Here is a 5,150-nt window from a genome sequence, read left to right as displayed (position 1 = left end):
TAAAACCTAAGCTTTGACCAAACAGAAACCACAGAATGTACATATACATGTAGCCTTGGCTGTGTTTCCCTCTGCTCCAGGACATGTAGGGGGCATGTCCGGATTGTGAGACAATGGGTCCCTGGGCACAGACATGCAGAAGGTCCCACCACCTCTCCTAAATAGGTAGAGGTAGATATTAAGATGTTTTGGGGGGCATTTTTTGTTTTACTGTTATGAGAGTGAAGAGAGAAGGGAGGATTTGCAGCAGAAGGCCTTGGGCCAGACCTAAACCCCAGCTGCTGCAGACCCAACCCCAGTTGTATGCATTCTACCCTGTGACCTAAAGGGGCACCCAGACACACCAACTTTGTAGGTGTTTAGTGTCTCTTTGTGGTAATTTTGAATCTCTTTGTAGTGATTCTGTGCTTCTTTGTGGTTGTTTTGCCCCATATTCCTGTGAATCTCTTTGCAGCTGCTTTGCATCTCATAGTTGTTTTGTGTCTCTTTGTGGTAATTTTCTTGTCTCTCTGTAGTCTTTTTGGTGTGTCTGTGGTTGTCAATCCTTTTTTGTAGTCCTTTTGCATCTCTTTGTATTTGTGTAGTGTCTCTTTGTGGTCATTTTGTGTTTCTTTATGGTTGTTTTGCCCCTTTTCATAGTCATGTGAGTGTGTGTCTCTTTGCCATTTTTTTCCATCTCAAAGTTGTTTAGTGTCTCTTTATGGTAATTTTCTTGTCTCTCTGTAGTGTTTTTTTGGTGTGTCTGTGGTTGTTATCCCTTTTTGTAGTCCTTTTGTGTCTCTTTGTAGTTGTTAAGTGTCTCTTTGTAGTCATTTTGTGTTTCTATCTTGGTGTTTTGCCCCTTTTTCATAGTCGTGTGAGTCTCTATGCAGCTGTTTTGCATCCTGTAGTTGTTTTGTGTCGCTTTGTAGCATCTTGAATCTCTTTGTGGTAATTTTGTGTTTCTTTATGGTTGTTATGCCCCTTTTTTATAGTCACACAAGTTTCTGTGAGTCTCTTTGTAGCTGTTTAGCATCTCATAGTTGTTTTATGTCTCTTTCTGGTAATTTTCTTGTCTCTCTGTAGTTTTTTTGGTGTGTCTGTGGTTGTTATCCCTTTTTGTAGTCCTTTCGTGTCTCTTTGTAGTTGTGTAGTGTCTCTTTGTGGTCATTTTGTGTCTCTTTATAGCCATTTTGAATATCTTTGTAGTCATTTTGTGTTTGTTTCTGGTTGTTTTATGCATCTGTCTGTGGTCTTTTTGTGTCTTTTCGTAGTTGTTTTGTGTCTCCTTTGTGGTCATTTTGAGTCTCTTCCTGGTCTGCATGTGTTAGTTTGAGCAACATTTTGCACTGGGCCTGTGCTCAGTAGGCCCATTTATTAATCCAAGATGTGGTGTGCAACATTTATAGTGTGTAACTTGTGGGATCCAGCTGTATTGTGCAACTATTTATCGTCCCCTGAAATAGTATTATTTGGCAGCATGTCAAGGTTGAGGCAGTACAGAGAGAGAGGGCTATTTTAATACCTTTTGGTAAGCTCTTTTTTTTAAATATCCAGGTTTATTGTTGGTCTGTGTATATTGTAATGGGGCTTAGCTCTCATGCATCTTTAACAAAAGGAAGAGGATGGTTTAAGTGGTGGTTGTGGTACTGCTCTTTCGCCAGAAGATGGCGCAAACTCTTTGTAAGCTTACATAGAGGCTCATTATGGAGTCACATTCCAGCACAGTTCAGTGCATCATGATGACCTCCTTCAGTGTAGTTTTTTGTTTGTTTGTTTTTTAATGAGCTGTTTCCAGTGATAATTAACTTATTTATCTTTCTATAAATTAACAACAGTTTATCATGAGTTGCTGTCATCTTGAAAATGTTTATTTAATGAGGTAAAAATCTTTCAGGAGCCGCTGCGCTTGGTTGTCAAAGGAGAGGTGTGGTGTGTTGATTGCATAATGCTGGCAGTCTAGCATACATTAAGATGCAGAGTGGCCTTACGTGACATTACCATCTGCTAGATCCTCCTGAAATACAACAGCTCATGACAGACACAGGATAAACTGAACAGCCAAACTGCAATCTGATTAAAATACCTCTGACACAGCCTGCCATTATCCAGGCTACAGCTATACAGTTTAAATGACAGTTCCCTAGGGCTATGCAAAACTTGCACAGTAGCTGAAACAAATGCACGGCCTTTCAATACAACACTGACTGTTAGTCTGAATGGAGTGTATGAGATATCAGCACAGTGCATGATTATGCAGGGGCATCCTCTTTCGAATTTTATTTATGGCCTAATTAGACTGCTCCTTCACCAATATTAGAAAAGGTCATTTTGTTATTTATTATACAAAAAAAATCCAAATTAACAGTCAGTTGAAAATAACATTTGGAAAATAAATAATTCAGAGCGTTGTTTTCTTATGTGGTGTTATGTTGGCCTAGCAGCAGAGTCAGAATAAATTATCAGTGGATGGATGACAACCTCTGACAAGGTTACATATGCTGTACTGTTGTGGCTCTGAACTGAAGTCGTACTGTCATTGGGTCATTTCAGAATTACATTAGAGTTTGGATGGCCAGTATTCTACAGAGGAGCATCCACGCACAGCTTTGGGCTGCTTTACAGCCAAGCCTGCATCACCACAAGTTATGGCATCGTTGTTCCAGTTGCAGCTGTTGCTGTTTGTGATTAAAAACAAAAGTAATTTAGGAATACAGTCACAGACTCCAGCTATGGCAAAGGTAGAATAAAAGGGTGGCATTTCAAGGCCTTTTATAGTCAAGGTAAGTGCGGCTGTATTTGTGACCAAAGTTTTTGTTGTATTATGAATTAAATTGAATGCAATTCATTTTAATTTAAGGTGTTGCATCTTTCATTACTCAAAAACTAACTCTCGAAACTGTTTTCAGATGTTGATTTCACTTGTGACAGGTGCAGACTGTCTCCTGCATCCTTACCACACTCATTCTGGTTGTGTCCCAATTTGTCCACTTATTGGAGTTTGATCTTCAAAACACTGTCAGACATTTTTAAAATGAAAATTCACCCAGATCCTTTGGCAGCCATCGTTAGCATAGCAGGAGAGGAAAATATGAATCTGTCAGGATCTAACCTCAAAGTAACAAAATGTGTCACTTCATTAGCACAGAGGTTAATCCTTCTCCACTGGAAGAACTCTCAACCACCGAGCTGGACTCAGTGAGGGAAGTGATGCAACATATCAAACTTGAGAAACTAAGATTCACATTAAATGGCTCTTCTGATAAATTTATGAGAATCTGGAATCCATTTATGGAATATATAAAAGCTAGATTCCAAACCCCCCATTTTACTGACAACTCCATGTGAAGTCACAGTCACTTGTTTATTTTTTGTTTCTATTTATTTATTTTGTACATCTTGAAACCAATCACAATAGGATAGGCCCTGATCAGGCCTTTATCCTCTGCAACTGCCTGTTCCTTTAAAGGGTCTGTGTGTATGTAGGTATCTGTATATGTATGTACTTGTGCATATGTATACTTTTATGTATGTATACTTTTTGTCTATGGTTGTCTCTGTGGTTTTTTGTGTCTGTGGTTGTTTTGTCATCGTGAGAGTCTTTGTGTCTCCTTGTGGTCATTTTGCCCCTTCTGTAGTTTTTGAGTCTCTGTAGCTGTTTTGCATCTCTTTGTAGTTGTTACGCATGTCTCTGGTTTTATATGTCTGTAGTTTTTGTATCTGTGGTTGTTTTGCTGTCATTGTGAGAGTCTTTGTGTCTCCTTGCAGCTGTTTTACATCTCTTCTCTTCTCTTCTTCTCATCTCTTTGTAGTCGTTTTGTGTCTCTTTGTGGAGTTTTTTGTTTGTTTGGAGTCAATTTATGTTTCTTTGTGGGCATTTTGAGTCTCTTTGTAGTGATGGCGTGTCTCTTTGTGGTTGTTTTGCCCCTTTTGTAGTTGTTGAGTCTCTGCGGCTGTTTTGCATCTCTTTCTTGTCCTTTTGTGTTTGCAGTTTTTTTGTCTCTATGTAATCATTATGTGTTTCTTTGTGGTCATTTTGAGTCTTTTGTAGTATGCATCTCTCTGTAGTAAGTTTGTGTCTCCTTGTGGTTGTTTTACATCATTCTGTAGTAATTGTATGTCTCTTTGTGGATGTTTTGTCCCTTTTGTAGATATTGAGTCTCTACAGCTGTTTTGCATCTCTGTTGTTATGCATATCTCTGTGGTTTTGTCTCTTTGTGGTAATATTGTGTCTCTTTGTAGTTTTTTGTGTCCATGGCTGTCTCGTAATCATTGTGAGAGTCTTTGTGTCTCCTTGCAGCTATTTTACACCTCTTTGTGGTAATTTTGAGTCTCCTTGTAGTTGTTTTGCATCTCTTTGTAGTAATTTAGTGTATCTTTGTGGTTGTTTCACCCTTTTGTAGTTACTGAGTCTCTGCAGCTGTTCTGCATCTCTTTCTTGCTTTGTGTTTGCCATTACTTGTGTCTCTTTGTAGTCATTTTATGTTTCTATGTGGTCATTCGGAGTCTCTTCCTGATCGGCACTTGTTAATTTGTTTGACATTTTGTGCCCCTCAATAATCCATCCCTGGGTCCAGCCTTTACAGATATACTCCAGTCCACCAATGGTAAAAAATAAGTTTAAGATACAGTTCGCCAAACAACTCCTAAGAATGTCTGCTAAATAAATTGTTCTAAAAATAACAATGACGGGATAACTCCTAAAGCCATTTGTGGCTTTTCCTATCGTCTTTCGCGGGAATTCCCCACGTGTGACTTCATGAGAAGGGGAATAGAAAGCGAATGTCGACAGAAAAGTCACCTGAATTACAGGTGAGCAGCCTCATATAATGTATTCAACAGGGGAAGAGAAGCTTCATAACTACTATACTGTGTTTATTATTTTAGATAATTATACCACATCCCCAAATTCTTCCTTTCTGTTGTGGAAATGTTTTGATGACGCCAGGACGACTTACCTTGATCCAACCGTAGGGGTGTGGACACTGCTACTGCTGTTAGGGACGGTTGTGTCGTTAAAGTTTTCTGTTTCAATGAAGCAATTTCATGTGTTGGTTTAATGAGGAATTTAAACGTGTTGTTTGTTTTTTAACTACGAGCAAAGTCGTCGATAATTAAACCGCCGCTGATTGCCCCCGCCCCCCGATATAAACTAGTGGTTCATTCCGCCG

This window comes from Epinephelus fuscoguttatus, linkage group LG12 (genome assembly GCF_011397635.1).
Source record: "Epinephelus fuscoguttatus linkage group LG12, E.fuscoguttatus.final_Chr_v1".
Taxonomy (NCBI): domain Eukaryota; kingdom Metazoa; phylum Chordata; class Actinopteri; order Perciformes; family Serranidae; genus Epinephelus; species Epinephelus fuscoguttatus.
This window is presented reverse-complemented; position numbering follows the sequence as displayed.